General features: G+C 47.6%; 1 protein-coding gene and 1 non-coding gene across 2 annotated transcripts in view; both read left to right on the top strand.

Moving 5' to 3' along the window:
• The window catches only part of HDAC8 (histone deacetylase 8), a 486,506-nt gene that overhangs the window by 303,588 nt on the left and 162,172 nt on the right, over positions 1-20,746 (top strand). The gene's annotated exons all lie outside the window — the stretch shown is intronic.
• LOC114228390 (small nucleolar RNA SNORA42/SNORA80 family) lies at positions 15,946-16,078 on the top strand. The gene has a single exon (XR_003614531.1). It is a non-coding gene; the product is annotated as a small nucleolar RNA SNORA42/SNORA80 family (small nucleolar RNA).

The raw sequence follows: 20,746 nt of genomic DNA, 5'->3' as shown, positions 1-20,746 counted from the left end.
TTCTCTGTTCTATTCCATTGGTCTATATGCCTGTTCTTCTAGTATAGTGATCCCTCCAACTTTGTTCTTCTTTCTCAAGATTGCTGTGGCTATTCGGGCTCTTTTTGATTCCATATAAATTTTTGGAATATTTGTTCTAGGCCTGTGAAATAAGCCATTGGTGTTTTGATAGGGATTGCATTGAATCTATAAATTGCTTTGGATAGTATGGCCATATTAATTATGTTGATTCAAAGGACAAGTGTTGGTGAGGATGAAGAGAAAAGGGAACCTTAATACACTGCTGGTGTTAAGGAAAACTAGTGCAGCCTCTGTGGAAAACAGTTTGGAGTTTACTCAAAAAATTAAAAAAGGAACTACCATTTGACCCAGTGATCCCACGTCTAGAAATATTTCCCAAAAATCCAGAAACATCCATCAGAAAGAATATAAGCACCCCTATGTTCATAGAAGCACAATTTACAATAGCTAAGATATAGAAACAGCCTAACTGCCCATCAGGAGATGAATGGATTAAAAAAATGGTACAGAGAAACCAAGATGGAGGCATAAGTAAACACCTGAACTTGCTACCTCGCACAACAACTTCAAAACTACAATGAAAAGACAAAATGGACATCATCCAGAACCATAGGAAGACTGGCTGAGTGGAAATTCTACAACTAGAAGGAAAGAGAAAAGCACACTGAGACTCAGAGGAGCTTCAGAAGGCAGAGGTACAGAGGTGCACACGCAAAGAGGGAGGTGTGTGTGCGGACAGGGCTGGCAACTAAGTACGTGGCTGGCTTTTTCAAGCCAGAGGGAGATACAAGCTCCTGACTGCTCTGAACTCCAGGTCCGGCCGACACTCTGGAGACCCAGACTCATACGGGGAGAAACTGGACTGTCTGGAAGCAGGCGGAACTCGAGGGCAGCTTTCTCTCAGAGGTGCTTGCAGTGATTACCAAGGGACAGTGAGACACAGGGGCCTCTTAGAGCAGGGCTGAGGATCAGCCATAGCTGTTTTACTCCACCCTGAAACTCCGCCCCACCCAAGCTGTGCGCAGAGGCTTTTGCATATGAATGGCCTGGTCCCTTGAATTCTAAACTTACCTATCAAACTGCAGCTGAGTCAGAGAGGCCCAGAACATCCAAAAGAAGGCCCAAGGCCTGACACCAGCTATCATTGCTTAACAATGGGCCTCATCTGGGCACTCCAAAACCCCAAAAAATAAGAGGAATTTGAAGATCTCTCTGTAGCTCCTGCTGGGTGGCCTCAGGCAGAGGCTAAATTAGCACCTCCTTGGAGATCCAAGAGCCAGTGTACCCAGTGGTCAGAGTAGGACAATCCAGATTACAACACCTCAGATCCATAAGGGACACACTCAGGGGGCAGACTCAGTGAGCAACAAAGCCCCACTGAAGCAAGTCTTGCCTCATAAGGGTGTCTCCAGCACAGAGTTCTCCAATCATAGACACAGCTGATTCTCACAGCCAATTAGCCTGGAGGTCAATTCCTCCCAGTGATACCAACAACAATCAAGGCTTACCTACAATAAGACTATGCACACAGCCCACAAAGGGGTGCACCAAGAGTGTCCGCCTCAGGTAACTGGGGAGGCTGAGCCACTGGGCCCTATAGGACACCTAGCACACAAAGCCACTCTATCAACTCTGGGAAGCAGCCAAACTGCAGAGACCAAGAAACAGGTCACAAATGAAAGAAATGGAGAAAAGCAAACAACTGGATATAGAGTTCAAAACCACGGTTATAAGGTTTTTAAAGAATTTTCTAGAAAAGGCCAATAAATTTAGTGAGACCCTTGAGGATATGAAAAAAGACCAACTAGAAATTAAGCATACACTGACTGAAATAAAAAATAATATACAGAGACCCAACAGCAGACTAGAGGATCACAAGAATCAAGTCAAAGATTTGAAATACAAAGAAGCAAAAAACACCCAACCAGAAAAGCAAAGAGAAAAAAGAATCCAAAAATAGGAAGATAGTGTAAGAAGCCTCTGGGACAATGTCAAGAATACCAACATCCGAATTATTGGGGTGCCAGAAGAAGAGAGAGATCAAGATACTGAAAACCTATTTGAAGAAATAATGACAGAAAACTTCTCCAACCTGGTGAAAGAAATAGACTTACAACTCCAGGAAGCACACAGAACCCCAAACAAAAGGAATCCAAAGAGGACCACACCAAGACACATCATAATTAAAATGCCAAGAGCAAAAGACAAAGAGAGAATCTTATAAGCAGCAAGAGAAAAACAGTTAATTACCTACAAGGGAGCACCCATACGACTGACAGCTGATTTCTCAACAGAAACTATGCAGGCCAGAAGAGAGTGGCAAGAAATATTTAAAGTGATGAATAGCAAGAACCTACAACCAAGATTACTCTACCTAGCAAAGCTATCATTTAGAATTGAAGGTCAGATAAAGAGCTTCACAGATAAGAAAAAGCTAAAGGAGTTCATCACCACCAAATCAGTATTATATGAAATGTTGAAAGGTATTATTTAAGAAGAGGAAGAAGAAAAAGGTAAAGATAAAAATTATGAACAACAAATACATGTCTATCAACAAGTGAATCTAAAAATCAAGTGAATAAAAAAAATCTGATGAACAGAAAAACCTGGTGAATATAATAGAATCAGGGTCATAGAAAGAGAGTGGACTGACAATCCTCGGGGGAAAAGGGGTGTGGGGGGTGCAGGAAGAGACTGGACAAAAATTATACACTTATGGATGAGGACAGTGAGGGGGGTAAGGGCATGGGGGGTGGGAACCGGGTGGAGGGGAGCTATGGGGGGAAAAAAGAGGAACAACTGTAATAATCTGAACAATAAAGTTTTTTAAAAAAACAAAACAAAACTATGGTACATCTACACAATGGAATACTATGCTGCTGTAAAAAAGAAGGAACTCTTACTATTTGCAACAGCATGGATGGAACTGGAGAGCATTATGCTAAGTGAAATAAGACAGTCAGAGAAAGATAAATACCACATGATCTCATCTATATGTGGAATATAATTAACAACATAAACTGATGAACAAAAAGAGATGCAGAGACATAGAAACATGAAACAGACTGTCAAACCTCAGAGGGAAGGCAAGGAATTGGGGAGAGGGGGAAGATATCAACCAATGAACTCATATGCGTGTATGCATAACCCAAAGTCACAGACAATAGGGTGGTGAAGGCTTGGGGGGAGGGAGAGGGCAATGGGGGAAGAAAAGGGACATATGTAATACTTTCAACAATAAAGATTTAGCCTTAACGGGTTTGGCTCAGTGGATAGAGCATCAGCCTGTGGACTGAAGGGTCTCAGGTTCGATTCCGGTCAAGGGCATGTACGCATGTACCTTGGTTGTGGGCACATCCCCAGTATGTGCAGGAGGCAGCTGATTGATGTTTCTCTCTTATCAATGTTTCTGACTCTCTATCCCTCTCTTTTCCTCTCTGTAAAAAATCAATAAAATATATTTTTTAAAAAGAACAATAAAGATTTATTTTAAAAAATTAGGGGAGTGAATTTCCCAGGATCACATGAGCTAGTAAAGATGCCATTATAAAGCAACAGGGTCTCTCTTCTACAGTCCCAATGTTTTCTGTTCACCTTCTCAACCCCCACCCCGCAGGGGCCCCTAAATGTACCCATTATGGCCAAGTCTGTGTGTTCTGCTCCTGGCTATTTCAATTGCTGCCCCATGTCAATGTTGGCAGGCCCGGTGCCTGAGCACAGCCTTGATCATGAGAGGGAATGCTTATCCAGTCCTCCTGACCTAGCTGGTGAAGAGCCATTCTGCCATTTGCAGCGTGCCTTCAGCTTGATGGCCCCTAATGAGGACATCTCCCTGATGAGGACACCAGGGAGAAATGTGCCTCCAAAGGCAACACTGCTGCTGTGAACAGATGCAGCTGCTTAAGAGTGTTTTCCTCTTTCAGAAGAGAAAGTTCCAGAAGGAGAAAATTCTTCTTCATTTAAAGAAATGATGCAACTGATATACACAAAATGCTTAACATATATAAATCATATTTGTATGCAATTTCTACATGAAAATACTTATATAAGTTATGAAGCATAATAATTATCGTGGGCTCAACAGCTGTGACCCCACCATCTGCCTTTACCATTGCAACTCCCTGCATACTTCTCTCCAGCCCACCACCCTGCCTTTCTCCCAGAGATGTCCACAATCATGAACTTTAGAAAACCGCCACCTGGCATTTCTTTATCATCTAATTACATACATGAGTACTCTTAACAATATATTCTTTAGTTTTGCTTGGTTTTGAACTTTAAATATTGATATCATACTAAAATTTGCAGAAATTTGGTTTTAGTCAAAATTGTGTTTGAGATCCTTTTTACGTTGTTATCTACAGCAGTGGTTTATTCCTTTTCATTGCTGCCTAGTATTTCATTGTGTAAGTCTACCACAACAGAGACACACTACTATTGGACATCTGTTGTTTCTAGTTTTTCTTCTGCTGTTCTGAACAAATGTCGCTATAAACTTTCTTTCTAGTACACTGGCCCAAATTTATTTTTTTCTATTTTTAAAAATATATTTTTATTTATTTCAGAGAGGAAGGGAGAGGGAGAATTAGAAACATCAATGATGAGAGAGAATAATTGATTAGCTGCCTCCTGCACGCCCCCTACTGGAGATTAAGCCCGTAACCCAGGCTTGTGCCTTTGACTGGATTTGAACCCAGGATCCTTCAGTCCACAGGCTGATGCTCTATCCACTAAGCCAAACCAGCTAGGGCCCAAGTTTCTTTAAGGTTTGTTTCTAAGGGTGGAATTTATGACTTGTAAAGTATACACATGTTCCAATTTGTTATATAATGCCAAATTTGATAATTCCCAAATCCGTTGTCCACTATACACTCCTGCTAGAAGTATAACTGCTCCACATTCTCACTAACAGTATTGTTTAATTTAAATTATTTTTTAATCTGGTAAATTAAAGTGAAATTTTGTATTGTTGCTTTGTGTCATTCATTGTGGTTTTAATTTTCATTTCCCTGATTACAAATGAGGTTGAGCATCTTTTCATGACTCTTGGCATCCATATTTCCTCTTCTGTGAAAGGCTTATTCATATATTTTGCCCATTTTTTTCCTGAGATTTTCTTTCTATATTGGTATATAAATTTTGTATATTGCAAATACTAATACATATGTCAGTTTTAAGTACTAACTATATTCTTCCACTTTGGCTTGTCTTTTCACTTTATGGTGTTTTTTGATGAATAGAGGCACTTCATTTTAATGTAATTGAATTTATTACTCTTTTCCTTTACGGTTGCTGCTTTTTGTGTTTCTTTTAAGAATATCTTATGCCAGAGAAACCAAGATGGCGGCATAGGTGAAACACCTAACCTGCAGCCGGGCACAACAATTTCAAAGGCACAACTAGAGGTCAGAACGGACATCGTCCAGAACCACAGGAGAGCTGGCGGACTGAAATGCCCACAGCTGGGGGGAAGGAGAAGGCCACGGGGACAATCGGGGGAGCCGTAAAAGCCTGAGGTATGGAGAAACTGGCGGAGACACGAGCACGCGCGCCTGCGGGGAGGATGGAGCCGGAGAGGAAGGGGTGGCTGAGGGCCTGGCCGGCGTTCACTGGCAGGAAGGAGATAAAGGCTCCGGAGTGCGCTAAGCGCCGGCTCCGACTGCACTGAGCGCCAGTTCCGGGCGAAACCCTGGGAAGCCAGGCGCAGGCTGGGGGAATGAATCTGGGCTGTGGGGCGCAGGCACAGAGGAGCGGGGGAAGGCAGAGCTCCAGAGGCGCGCACGGGAAGGGGCGCAAAGGACGGACTGTTGCCTGCGCCACTGAACTGCCCTAGCGGGAAGGAGACATAAGCTCAGGACCGTGCTGAACCCCAGTTCCGACTGCACTGAACCCCAGTTCCGGGCGAAACCCTGGGAAGCCAGGCGCACGCTGGGGGAATGAATTTGGGCTGTGGTGGCGGAGGCACAGAGAAGCGGCGGCTCCAGACACGCGCACTGGAAGGTGCGCAGAGGACGGACTTTTGCCTGCGCCACTGGGTGGCCCTGCTGGGAAGGAGACAGGGATGCCAGACTGCGCTGAGACCCAGTTCCAACTGCACTGAAACCCAGTTCCAGGCGAGAATCTGGGAGTCCAGATTCATTAGGGGAGGGACTGGACTGTTTGGCAGTGGGTGAAACTCCAGGGCGCGTTTCTCTCAGAGGTGTTTGCAAGGAATACAGAGGGACACAGACACAGGAGCCTCATAGGGCGGGGCTGTCAGGAAGCCAAGGTTGTAGGCTCCACCCTGTAGCTCCGCCCCAGCCAAGCTGAGCAGAAGCTTTTTCCTGCTGAGTGCCTCAGGTAGTGGCTGACCCACACTGCATTGGAGACCCAGAAACGAGGGCATCTAGTGGTTGGTGGGAGATGACACCAGATTTCAATCACTTGCATAAGGGAGGCATTCTAGAGGCAGACTCAGTGAGCGCCAAGGCATTGCTGCATCAAGACCCGGCCCACAAACATGTCTCCTGCACAGCAACTCTTCCTATATGGACAAAGAGGGTCCTCACGGCCAATTGGCCTGGAGGACAATTCCTCCCAGTGACACCAACAACAATCATGACTTAACTGTACAAAGGAGGACCAAGATGGAGACATAGGGCGGCAGCCTGATCGTTGCCTACCACAACAATATTGAGACTACGACGGGAGAGCAGAGCAGACACCAGCCAGAAAGACCGGGGGGCTGGCTGAGCAGATGCTCTACAACTAGAATAAAAGAGAGGGGTACACAGGATGATGCTGATGCCGGTGACCCAAAGTCCACACTTTAAGAACTATGGCTCAGGCGACACAATGGTGGCCAGGAACGTGCTCGGCGCAGTTCCCCCGGCGGTCTCCGGCTGAGGGGACGGCTCCACTCGCTGCCGAGCACGGACAGACGAGCCCCTGGGAGACATGGGGTGGGAGACTCCGTGCTTGCTGACCTCCGAGTCCTTCAAGAATCTCAATGCCCCGAAGTGGCCAGGTGCACACGCTCAGCGACTGGCCACCGTTGCAGACCCAAGGGCCGACGCAGCGACACCGGACCAGCCCACCGCCGGGCACCGGGCACACCGGAGCCTTGCCGAGCCCGCCGCCCAACGAGTTCTGCGGCAGCCGCCCTGGAGCTCTGAGAAAATGACCGAAGGAATTGCTGAGAGGGAATTGACCAACAGGAATTGGGATCAAGAAGACGAAACCCCGCTGAGACCCGAGTCCAGGCGAGCCTGCGAGCCTCTGGGCTCAGATGTGGTCACACGCCTCTGGGTCTAGGTGAGGCCTCACGCCCCTGGGTTTGGGTGAGGCCACGCGCCCCTGGGTCCAGGTGAAGCTGGATTCCGGGTTCGGGTGAGGCCATGTGCCCCTGGGTCCGGGCGAATCTGAACCCTGGGTCCGGGTGAGGCCGTGGGCCCCTGGATCCGGGTAAGGCTGGGTCCCGAGTACGGGTGAGGCCGTGAGCCCCTGGATCCGGGTGAGACCACGCGACCAGGGGTCTGAGAGAGGTAACGCGCCCCTGGGTCCGGGTGGCTTCGTGCACCTAGGTCCAGGTGAGGCCACGTGCCCCTGGGTCTGAGAGAGGCCACGCACCCCTAGGTCCGGGTGAGACCATGTGTCCCTGGATCCGGGTGGGGCCTCGTGCACCTAGGCCCGGGTGGGGCCGCGTGCCCCTGGGTCTGGGGGAGGCCAGGCGTCCCTGGGTCCGGGTGAGACCGTGTGTCCCTGGATCCGGGTGAGGCCTCGTGCGCCTAGGCCCGGGTGAGGCCACGTGCCCCTGGGTCTGGGGGAGGCCAGGCGTCCCTGGGTCCGGGTGAGACCGTGTGTCCCTGGATCCGGGTGAGGCCTCGTGCGCCTAGGCCCGGGTGAGGCCACGTGCCCCTGGGTCTGGGGGAGGCCAGGCGTCCCTGGGTCCGGGTGAGACCGTGTGTCCCTGGATCCGGGTGAGACCTCGTGCACCTAGGCATGGGTGAGGTCACGTGCCCCGGGGTCTGAGAGGCCAAGCGTCCCTGGGTCCGGGTGAGACCATGTGTCCCTGGATCCGGGTGAGGCCGCGTGCACCTAGACCCGGGTGAGCCCAAGTGGCCCTGGGTCTGGGAGAGGCCAAGCGTCCCTGGGTCCGGGTGCGACCATGTGTCCCTGGAGCCGGATGAGGCCTCGTGCACCTAGGCCCGGGTGAGGCCACGTGCCCCTGGGTCTGGGAGAGGCCAAGCGTCCCTGGGTCCGGGTGAGACCATGTGTCCCTGGATCCGGGTGAGGCCTCGTGCACCTAGGCCCGGGTGAGCCCAAGTGGCCCTGAGTCTGGGAGAGGCCAAGCGTCCCTGGATCCGGGTGAGACCCTGTGTCCCTGGATCCGGGTGAGGCCTCGTGCACCTAGGCCCGGGTGAGCCCAAGTGGCCCTGAGTCTGGGAGAGGCCAAGCGTCCCTGGGTCCGGGTGAGACCATGTGTCCCAGGATCCGGGTGAGGCCTCGTGCACCTAGGCCCGGGTGAGCCCAAGTGGCCCTGGGTCAGGGAGAGGCCAAGCGTCCCTGGGTCCGGGTGAGACCATGTGTCCCTGGATCCGGGTGAGGCCTCGTGCACCTAGGCCCGGGTGAGCCCAAGTGGCCCTGGGTCTGGGAGAGGCCAAGCATCCCTGGGGCCGGGTGAGACCATGTGTCCCTGGATCCGGGTGAGGCCGCGTGCACCTAGGCCCGGTGAGCCCAAGTGGCCCTGGGTCTGGGAGAGGCCAAGCGTCCCTCGGTCCGGGTGAGACCATGTGTCCCTGGATCCGGGTGAGGCCTCGTGCACCTAGGCCCGGGTGAGCCCAAGTGGCCCTGGGTCTGGGAGAGGCCAAGCATCCCTGGGTCCGGGTGAGACCATGTGTCCCTGGATCCGGGTGAGGCCTCGTGCACCTAGGCCCGGGTGAGCCCAAGTGGCCCTGGGTCTGGGAGAGGCCAAGCGTCCCTGGGTCCGGGTGAGACCATGTGTCCCTGGATCCGGATGAGGCCTCGTGCACCTAGGCCCGGGTGAGCCCAAGTGGCCCTGGGTCTGGGAGAGGCCAAGCGTCCCTCGGTCCGGGTGAGACCATGTGTCCCTGGATCCGGGTGAGGCCTCATGCACCTAGGCCCGGGTGAGCCCAAGTGGCCCTGGGTCTGGGAGAGGCCAAGCATCCCTGGGTCGGGTGAGACCATGTGTCCCTGGATCCGGGTGAGGCCGCGTGCACCTAGGCCCGGGTGAGCCCAAGTGGCCCTGGGTCTGGGAGAGGCCAAGCGTCCCTGGGTCCGGGTGCGACCATGTGTCCCTGGATCCGGATGAGGCCTCGTGCACCTAGGCCCGGGTGAGCCCAAGTGGCCCTGGGTCTGGGAGAGGCCAAGCGTCCCTGGGTCCGGGTGAGACCATGTGTCCCTGGATCTGGGTGAGGCCTTGTACACCTAGGCCCGGGTGAGCCCAAGTGGCCCTGGGTCTGGGAGAGGCCATGCGTCCCTGGGTCCGGGTGCGACCATGTGTCCCTGGATCCGGATGAGGCCTCGTGCACCTAGGCCCGGGTGAGGCCACGTGCCCCTGGGTCTGGGAGAGGCCAAGCGTCCCTGGGTACGGGTGAAGCCAGATCCTGGGTCCGGGTGAGGCCGTGCGCCCCTGGATCCATCCGGGTGAGGCTGGGTCCCAGGCCCGGGAGAGACCACGCGCCCCTTGGGTAGGGGTGAGGCCACGTGCCCCTTAGTCTGGGTGACGCCGTGCCCCTGGGTTCGGCCGAGACCAAACCAGAGGGAGTCGGACCTCCATTACCACCATTTGTCCACCATCCAGAGCTGAGGGGTCAGTGCTGACATGTACACATAAGGAACTACTGGACATTGAAATTGGGTCTCAAAAGAACTGTTGGTCCAGGGGGAAGCTCGCTACAGATTGATTCATTTGCCTGTCAGCATAACTATTATTGCTTGTCTCACATTCAGTTCTTATTAGTATATATCTAGTGACATATGATCTCGCTCATCTAGGGGAAATGATGAACAACATAGACTGAGGAACAAGAACAGAACCAGAAGCAAGGAGGCATCGATCGGACTATCGGGCCTCAGAGGGAGGATAGGGGAGGGTAGGGGGAGGGTGGGGGGGAGGGGGAGAGTTCAACCAAAGGACCTGTATGCATGCATATAAGCCTATCCAACGGTTAAGTTCAACAGGGGATTGGGGCATGCGTGGGGAGAGGGGTGGGATGGGAATGGGGGGATGAGGACAAATATGTGACACCTTAATCAATAAAGAAATTAAAAAAAAAAAAAGAATATCTTATGCCAAGATCACAGATAAATATCAATGTTGCTTTGTGAGTGGGGAGGTTGCTGGCATTTGGGGAGGACAGTTTTTCTTTATGTGGGGCTGGCTCTTACACTGTACAGGACACTTAGCATGCTGGGCCCTGAGTACCAAATGCCTTTAGCACTGTTCCTGTCATTTATTTTCAATATGTTTTTTAATTTATTTCAGAGAGAGGAAGGGAGAGGGAGAAAGAGAAAGATCAATGATGAGAGAGAATCTGTTGCCTCCTGCAAGGCCCCTAGTGAAGATAAAGCCTGCAATCTGGGCATGCGCTCTGACCAGGAATTGAACTGTAACCTCCTGGTTCATGGGTCAACACTCACCCCTGAACCACACAGGCCAGGTTCTTGCTGCCATTATAACAACCCCAAAACACTCCTAATACATTTTTTAATGTTCCCTGGGGTGGAGGTATTACCATTTGAGAACTTATGAACTATGTTTTTTCTAAAAGATTATTTAACACACCCAAAATTGATTTTTGTGTGACATGAGGTAGGAATATAATTTTATTCTTTATAACCAATTTTCCCAAATCAGTTATTAAAAAGTTAATCATTTCCCCCACTGATCTGCTAAATCATGTGTCATAAACCAAATTTCCAAATAGGAATAGTTCTATTTTTGAGTTTTTTATTCTGCTCCATTGGTCTATTTGTCAAACCTCTGTACCAACATTACACTCTTTTAAGTACTATAGCAGTATGATAAACTTAATATCTGATAGAGTAAGTTTTTCTACCTTGTTGCTCTTCAAGATTGCCTTGGCTTTTCTTTGCACCCTTATATAAATTATAGAACTGGGTTGTCAAATTCCATGAAAACCTTGTTGGAGTTTTGATTGGAATTAGACTGACTATGAATGATTCATGGAGAAAAAAATACCTGAACAGGTTTTATAAAGTTTTATAATTTCCTTCATAAAGGATCTCTGGCACGTTTGTTAGATTTCCTTCATAGATATTTTATATTTTTATTCCTATAGTATCTTTTAAAATTTGCATTTTTTGATTCTTATTGCTGGTGTATAGAAATGAGACTTACCTCCTTACATTCTTTTAAAAATGTATTCCAATCAGACTTTCCCATTTATCTCCACCAAAACTGTTCTTGGCAAAGTCACCCATGACTACATGGTTGCTAAGCCCAATTGTCATATCTCAGTCCTAACTTCACTTGATTTCTCAATAACAAATGACACAGTTGATCAATCCCTCCTCCTGAAAACACTTTCTTCCCTTGGTTTCCAAGACAGCAGACACTTTCGATTTTCTTTTTACCTCACTGGTTATTCTCTCTTTGCTGGGTCTTCCTCATTTCCCCAACATTTTAATGTTGCATTGTTCCAGGGGCTAGTCATTAGATCTCTTCTCTAGTTATCTACAGTCCTTTGGTGATCTCATCCATTTTCATGGTTTTAAATTCTATCCATCTGTTAACAACCTATTTTGCAATGCTAGTTCAATTCACTGTCTGGAATTATATATATATACCAGAGGCCCGGTGCATGAAATTTGTGCATGGGGGGAGGGGGGAGAGGTCCCCTCAGCCCAGCCTGCAACCTCTCCAATCCAGGACCCCTGGGGGGGGATGTCCAATTGCCAGTTTAGACCCAGACATCCCTCTCACAATCTGGGACCACTGGCTCCTAACTGCTCACCTGCCTGATAGCCTGGTCACCCCTAACTGCCCCTCTTGCCTGCCTGGTTGCCCCCCAACTGCCACCCCCCCCCCGCTGGCCTGGTCACCCCTTACTGCCCCCCCTCGCCGACCAGGTCACCCCTTACTGCCCCCCTCTGCTAGCCTGGTCACCCCTAACTGCCCCCCTCTGCCAGCCTGGTTGCCCCCAACTGCTCCCTTGCCAGCCTGGTTGCCACGCAGCCTTCTGTTCAGTCGTGTGGTCATCCCTCACTAACCCCCCTGCCTGCCTAGTTGCCCCACACAGCCTGCTGTTCAGTCATTTGGTCATCCCTCACTAACTTCCCTGCCTGCCTGGTCACCCCACACAGCCTGCTGTTCAGTCATTTGGTTGTCCCTCACTAACCCCCCTGACGACATGGTCAACCCACGCAGCCTGTTGTTCGGTCATCCGTCTGGTTGTTTCGGTCGTGACAGCCCCTGGTTTGTTATATATTAGGATACTAGAGGCCCGGTGCACAGATTCATGTACCAGTGGGGTCCCTCGGCCTTGCCTGTGCCCTCTCGCAATCCAGGATCCCTCGGGGGATGTCAGACTACTGGTTTTGGGCTGGTCCCTGCAGGCCAGGCTGGGGGACCCCACCAGTGCACAAATCCATGCACTGGACCTCTAATATCCATATAAGATCTTTGGTTAATCTCCCCCCCCCCCGCACTTCCCACTTCCCTCTGATATTCATCAGTCTGTTCCATGTTTCCATGCCTGTGCGTTGAGCATCTACCCCCTGGTGGTCAGTGCACACCATAGCTACAGGTCTAATGGTCTAATGGTCGAATGGTGGCTTAGGCTTTTATGTATATAGATTTCTTCAACCTATTTGATATCTCCAATTCAATAGTCCAAACTGACCTATTTAATTTATTACTGAAAACTGTATGCCCATCATCTTCTCTATCTCACTTGCTCATTCCATCATTCCAATTGCTCAGAACAAAGTCTTTAAGTCCTTGCTTTCTCTCATGCCACTCACAGTATGTCAGAAAATCCTTCTCACTCTGCCTTCAAAATATATACAGATTCACTCACTTCTCACAATCTCCATTGATACCACAATATTTCAAGCCACCATTATTTTTGAAGAAACCTTCTTTCTTGAGCTATAATCTACATATCATGTAACTCACCCATTCATAATGTACAAGTTGATGTCTTTTAATATATTCACAGGGTGTCTGACCATCACCTCAGTCTAATCCTATCTAATAAAAGAGTAATATGCAAATTAACCATCACTCCACTACACCCACAAGCCACGCCCACCAGCCAATCAGAGCGAGTATGCAAATTAACCCCAACCAAGATGGCTGTGGCCACAGAGAGCAGGAGGGAGGCTTGGGTTTCCCTGGCAATGGAGGAAGCCAAGTTTCCCACACACCCTGGTGGGCCCGGGCCTCCACTCAAGGGTACAAAGTTTCAATTGTAGAAGGTAAATAAATTTCAACAGAAATGGTGGCAGCCACGAAGCTGGAAGAGCAGGAGGCTAGGGTTGCTCCGGGCAATGGAGGAAGCCAAGCTTCTGCAGCCCTGGCCGGCTCAGGCCTTCACTCCAGGCTACAAAGTTTCAATTATAGAAGATACATAAATTCCAACAGAAATTGCTGCCACCACTGAGAAAGCAGGAGGCTTGGCTCTGCTCTAGGTTACAAAGTTTCAATTGTAGAAGATAAATAAACCCCAGATACCAGGGCCTCTGCTTGGGTCCCCAGGGGGCGTGGCTGGCCTGCAAACCACCACAGGCCCCTCATCCAGGCCGCCCCACGCCCCAAGGGAACCCCCACCCTGATCAGGAACACCCTTCAGGGCAAACCAGCTGACCCCCACCTGTGCACCAGGCCTCTATCATGTCTAATAAAAGAGTACTATGCAGATTGACCATCACTCCAACACACAAGATGGCTGCCCCCATGTGGTCAAAGATCCTGCCCCCATGTGGACACAAGATGGCCACCACAAGATGGCCAGCAGGGGAGGGCAGTTGAGAGAGACCAGGCCTGCAAGGGAAGGCAGTTGTGGGCGATCAGGCAAGCAGGGGATGGCAGTTGGGAGGCACCAGGTCTGCAAGGGAGGGCAGTTGAGGGGGACCAGGCTTGCAAGGGAGGGCAGTTGGGAGAGATCAACCCTTCAGGGGAGGGCAGTTAGGGGTGACCAGGCCGGCAGAGGAGGGAAGTTGGGGGCAAACAGGCTGGCAGGGGAGCAGTTAGGCATCAATCAGTCTGGCAGGGGAGTGGTTAGGGGATGATTAGGCTGGCAGGCAGAAGCGGTTAGGGGCAATCAGGAAGGCAGCCAGGTGAGCAGTTGGGAGCCAGCAGTCCTGGATTGTGAGAGGGATTGGGCCTAAACGGGCAGTCGGACATCCCTCAAGGGGTCCCAGACTGGAGAGGGTACAGGCTGGGCTGAGGGACCCTCCCTGCCCCGTGCACAAATTTTGTGCACCGGGCCTCTAGTTCTATAATATTTTTCTTTCCCCTAAAAGAAACCTTTATTCATTAGCAGTCCTTCTCCATTCCCCTCACCTCATCTTATCACTGACAACCACTAATTGACTTTTGGTTTGTATAGATTTATCTATTTTGGACATTTCATATGAATGGAATCTAATATGTGGTCTTTAGATCAGGTACTTCATTCCTCTTTATTGCCAAATAACATTCCATTGTATTTGTTTTTTATTTATACATTGACTAGTTGATGGGCACTTAGGTTGTCTCTGCTTTTTGGCTAATATGAATAATGCTGCTATGAACATTTGTGTACCAGTTTTTATATGGACATATGTTTTCATTAGATATATAACTAGGAGTGGAATTACTGAGTTACAAGCTTTAACCCTTTGAGGAACTACCAGTCTGTTTTCCGCTGGTAGTGTATGAGGGCTCATTTCTCCATATCTTTGTTACCACTTGTTATTATCTGTCATTTTAATTGTAGTCATCTGAGTGGGTGTGAAGTGGTAGTTCAAACATGGTTTTGACTTGCATTTTGTAAGGACTAACATTGTTGAACATGTTTTCATGCCCTTGTTGGTCATTTGTATATCTTCTTTGGAGAAATGTTTATTCAGAGCCTTTTTCCATTTTCAAATTGTTATCTGTCATCTATTATTGAGTTGTAAAAGTTCTCTATATATTCTAGATACAAGTCGCATATTAGATATATTATTTGCAAATATTTTCTCTCATTCTATGAGTTGTCTTTCCATTTACTTGAAGATACCTCTTGTAGCAGAAAAATTAATTCTGATGAAATCCAATTTATTTTTTCTTTTGTTGTGTATCTTTTTGGTGTTGTACATAAGAAACCATTGCCTAATACAAAGTCATAAATATTTACACAAATGTTTTTTCTAAGAGTTTTATAGTTTTAGAACTTACATTTACGTTTTTGATGCATTTTGAGTTAATTTTTATATATGATGTGAATGTAGAGATCCCACTTCATTCTTTTTTAAAAAATATTTTTTATTGATTTCAGAGAGGAAGGGAGAGGGAGAGAGAGATAGAAACATCAATGATGAGAGAAGCATTGACTAGCTGCCTCATGCATGCTCCACACTGGGAATTGAGCCTACAACCCAGGTATGTGCCCTAACTGGGAATAGAACCATGATCTGCTGGTTCATAGGTTGACACTCAACCCCTGAGCCATGCCGGCTGGGCCAAAGAGAGAATTTTAAAGGCAACAAGAGAAAAGCAATTTGTTACCTACAAAGAAGCTCCCATAAGGCTGTCAGCTGATTTTTCATGAGAAACTCTACAGGCTAGAAGGGAATGGCATGAAGTATTCAAGGTAATGAAAAGCAAGGATGTGAAACCAAGATTACTATATCCAGAAAGGCTATAATTCAAAATAGATGGTGAAATAAAGAGCATCCATGACAAAAAAAAAAGGCTAAAGAAGTTTATCACGGGCATGGGTTCGGATGGATGGCAGGCCCGTCCCCCTGGGTCTCTTATATGCCCCGTGCCAGAGCAAACTTCAGCCTCGAACCATTGCCCAGCCTCTGCCCATAGGCTGCAGGCACTGAAGCAGGTTGCACAGGGGGAAAAAAAAAGAAGTTTATCACCACTAAACCAGCATTGCAAGAAATGCTATAGGGACTGCTGTAATGAGAAGAAATCCTATCTAATAATAGACAAATATGCAAATTGACCATACCTCCGACACACCTACAAGCCACGCCCACCATCCGATCAGAGCGCATATGCAAATTAACCCAAACCAAGATGGCTACAGCCACAGAGAGCAAGGTTTCCTAGGTAACAGAGGAAGCCAAGCTTTCCGCCTGCCCTTGCCAGGCCTAAGCCTCCACTCAAGCTACAAAGTTTCAATTATAGAAGATAAATTCAAACAAATGGTGGCAGAATGGAGCTTGAGAGAGCAGGCCAGGGTTGCCACCGGCAACAGGGGAAGCAAAGCTTTCCGCACACCCTGGTCGGGCCCACCCGCTTAAGGCAACAAAGTTTCAGTTATAACCCCAACACAAATGGCTGCCAGCCTTGGAAGGAGCCCCAGGCTTGGCTCCACTCCAGGCTACAAAGTTTCAATTGTAGAAGGAAAATAAATTCCAGATACCAGGGCCTCTGCTTGGGTTGACAGGGGGCGTGGCCGGCCTGCAAACCACCACAGGCCCCTTGCTCAGGCTGTCCCACACCCCAAGGGAACCCCCACCTGATCAGGGACACCCTTCAGGGCAAACCAGCTGGCCCCCACCCCTGTACCAGGCCTCTATCCTATCTAATAAAAGAGTAATATGCAGATTGATCATCACTGCAACACACAATATAGCTGTCCCCATGTGGTCAAAGATCCTGCCCCCATGTGGACACAAGATGGCCACCACAAGATGGCCAGCAGGAGAGGGCAGTTGGGAGGCACCCGGCCTGCAAGGGAGGGCAGTTGAGAGGGACCAAGCCTGCAAGGGAGGGCAGTTGGAGGTGATCAACCCTGCAGGAGAGAGCAGTTAGGGGTGACCAGGCTGGCAGAGGAGGGAAGTTGGGGGCAAACAGGCTGGCAGGCAAAAGCGGTTAGGGGCAATCAGGAAGGCAGGCAGGCAAGCTGTTGGGAGCCAGCAGTCCTGGATTGTGAGAAGGATGTCTGAACGGGCAGTCAGACATCCCTTGAGGGGTCTCATATTGGAGAGGGTACGGGCTGGGCTGAGGGACAACCCCCCTCCATGCACGAATTTCGTGCACTGGGCCTCTAGTATATATATGGAGAGAAACATAGACATAAAGAATTAAAATGGCAATAAAGAAGTATCTACCAATAATTAAATTAAATGTAAATGGATTAAATACTCCCATCAAAAAAACATAGGGTAGCTGAGTGGATATGAAAACATGACCCAATGATATGCTGTCTACAGGAGACACACCTCAGAGCAAAAGACTCCTACAGGGTGAAAGTGAAGGGATGGAAAAAAATTGTTCCATGCAAATGGAAATGAAAAAAAGCTGGGATAGCAATACCCATATCTTACTAAATAGACTTCAAAATGAAGGCCATCACAAGAGACAATAAAAGTCACTACATATTACTAAAGGGATCAATCCAACAAAAGGATATAACCCTGGTAAACATATATGCACCCAATATAGGAGCTACTAAATATCTATACTAATAAAAGGGTAATATGCTAATTAGACCAGGTCAATCGGCCATCTTCCGGACGCCCGACTTCTTTCCAGACAAAGCCATGGTGGTACGGACTGAGGCAGAGGCAGTTAGGGGCAACCAGGCTGGCAGGGGAGAGTAGTTAGGGGTGAGATCAGGCTGGCAGAGGGTTAGAGGCAATCAGGCCAGCAGGGTAGGGCAGTTGGGGGCAAACTGGCCTGCAGGGGAGGGCAGTTGGGGGCGACCAGGCTGGCATGGGGAGGGCAGTTGGGGATGAACTGGCCTGCAGGGGAGGGCAGTTGGGGGCCATCAGGACAGCAGGGGAGGGCTATTAGGGGCAACAAGGCTGGCAGGGGAAGGCAGTTGGGGGTGACTAGGCTGGCAGTGGAGGGCCATTGGGGGTGACCAGGCCAGTAGGGGAGGGCAGTTGGGGGCATTAGGCAGGCAGGCAGATAAGTGGTTAGGAGCCAGTGGTCCTGGATTGCGAGAGGGATGTCCGAGTGGTCCCAGATTGGAGAGGGTGCAGGCAGGGCTGAGGGACACCACCCCATGCACAAATTTTGTTCACTGGGCCTCTAGTATAAAAATATGTTCTAGGGGACTTGAAGGAGAGAGATCAACAGCAATACAGTCATACTAGGTGCCTTTAACACCCCTCTGACTTCACTGGATAGATCTTCCATACAGGAAATTAACAAGAAAACAGAGTCTAAATGACACACTGGATCAGATGGATTTAACTGGCATTTATGGAACATTTCACCCCAAAGCTGAAGAATATACATTCTTCTGAAGTGCACATGGGTCATTCTCAAAGATAGACCACATGTTAGGACACAAAACAAGTCTCTACAAGATCAAGAAGATTGACATCACATCAAACATCTTCTTGGATTAAAGGGAATGAAATTAGAAATCAACTACAGTAAAAACACTGAAAAACATTCAAATACATGGAGGCTAATTAGCATGTTATTAAACAATGAATGGGTTACCAATGAGATCCAGAAAAAAATTTAAAAATTCCTAGAAACAAATGAAAATGAACACACAACAACCCCAAATCTCTGGGACACAGAAAAAGCAGTCCTATGAGGGAAGTTCATAGCAGAAAAAGCATCAACAAAATCCAACACCCATTTCTTTTGATAAAAACTCTCAGAAAAGTGGTAATAGAGTAATCATCTCTCAACATACTAAAGACTATATATGACAAACTTACAGCCAACATGATACTCAATGCACATAAACTAAAACCATTTCCCCTAAGAACAGGGACAAGACAGCGATGTCCACTTTTACTGCTCTTATTCAACATAGTACTGGAAGTCCTAGCCACAGCGATCAGACAAGAAGAAGAAAGAAAAGGCATCCAAACTGGAGAGGAGGAAGTAAAACTGTCATTATTCACAGATGACATGATATTGTACATAGAAAACCCGAAATAATTCACCAAAATGTTAACAGATTTAATAAAGGAATTTAGCAATGTAGCAGGATACAAAATTAACACAGAGAACTTTATGCCATTCTTGTACAAAAATAATGAATTGGCAGAAAGAGAAACTAAATAATCCCATTTACCATTGCAACAAAAAATAAGATACTTAGAAATAAACTTAACCAAGGTGGTAAAAGACTTATACTCAGAAAACTACAGGACATTGAAAAAAAGGTATAGAGAAAGATATAAACAAGTGGAAGAATATACCATGTTCATGGATTGGTAGAATTAACATTATTAAAATATCCATACTACCCAAAGCAATCTAGAGATTCAATGCAATCCCTATTAAAATATGAAGAGCATATCTCACAGATCTAGAACAAATACTCCAAAAATTTATATGTAGCTAAAAAATGACCCCAAATAGCTTCAGCTATTTTGAGAAAGAAGAAGAAAGTTGGAGGAATCACAATACCAGATTTTCAAGTTATACTATAAAGCCACAATAATCAAAACAGCCTGGTACTGGCACAATAACAGGCATATAGATCAGTGGAACAGAACAGAGAACCTAGAAATTGACCCAAGCTATTACACTCAATTAATATTTGACAAAATTGGCAAGAACATACAATGGAGTCAAAACAGTCTCTTCAATAAATGATGCTGGGAAAATTGGACAGATACATGCAAAAAATGAAACTAGACCACCAAATTAAACCATATATAAGAATAAATTCAAAATAGATAAAAGATTTTAATGTAAGGTGTGAAACCATTAAAATCCTAGAAGAAACCATAGGCAGCTAAATCTCAGACATCTCTTGTAGCAATGTGTTTACAGATACATCTCCTAGGGCCGTGGTCGGCAAACTGTGGCTCGCGAACCACATGCGGCTCTTTGGCCCCTTGAGTGTGGCTCTTCCACAAAATACCACAGCCTGGGCGAGTCTATTTTGAAGAAGTAGCATTAGAAGAAGTTTAAGTTTTAAAAATTTGGCTCTCAAAAGAAATTTCAATCGTTGTACCATTGATATTTGGCTCTGTTGACTAATGAGTTTGCCAACCACTGTTAGGGCAAAGGCAACTCGAAAGAAAATGAACAAATGGGACTACATCAAAATAAAAAGCTTCTGCACAGCAAAAGAAACCATCAACAAAACAAAAAGGGAGTCCACTGTATGGGAGAACATATTTGGCACTGGTACATCTGAAAAGGGTTAATATCCAAAATATAGAAGGAACTCATATAACTTAACAAAAGGAAGACAAACAATCCAATAAAAAAATGGGCAAAGGACGTAAATAGACACTTCTTCAAAGTGGACATACAGATGGACAAGAGGCATATGAAAAAATGCTCAGTCACTGATCATCAGAGAGATGCAAATCAAAAGGACAATTAAGTACCCCCTCACACCTGTCAGAATGGCTACCATCAACAAATCAACAAATGACAAGTGCTGGCGAAGATGTAGAGAAAAGGGAACCCTAGTACACTGCTGGTGGGAATGCAGACCCGTGCAGCCTTTATGAAAAACAGTTGGGGTTTCCTCAAAAATTTAAATATGGAACTGCCATTTGACCCAGTGATCCCAATTCAAGAAATATATCTTAAGAGTCCCAAAACACCAATCAGAAAGAATGT

Source organism: Eptesicus fuscus, chromosome 1 (genome assembly GCF_027574615.1).
Source record: "Eptesicus fuscus isolate TK198812 chromosome 1, DD_ASM_mEF_20220401, whole genome shotgun sequence".
Lineage (NCBI taxonomy): Eukaryota > Metazoa > Chordata > Mammalia > Chiroptera > Vespertilionidae > Eptesicus > Eptesicus fuscus.
This window is presented reverse-complemented; position numbering and strand designations above follow the sequence as displayed.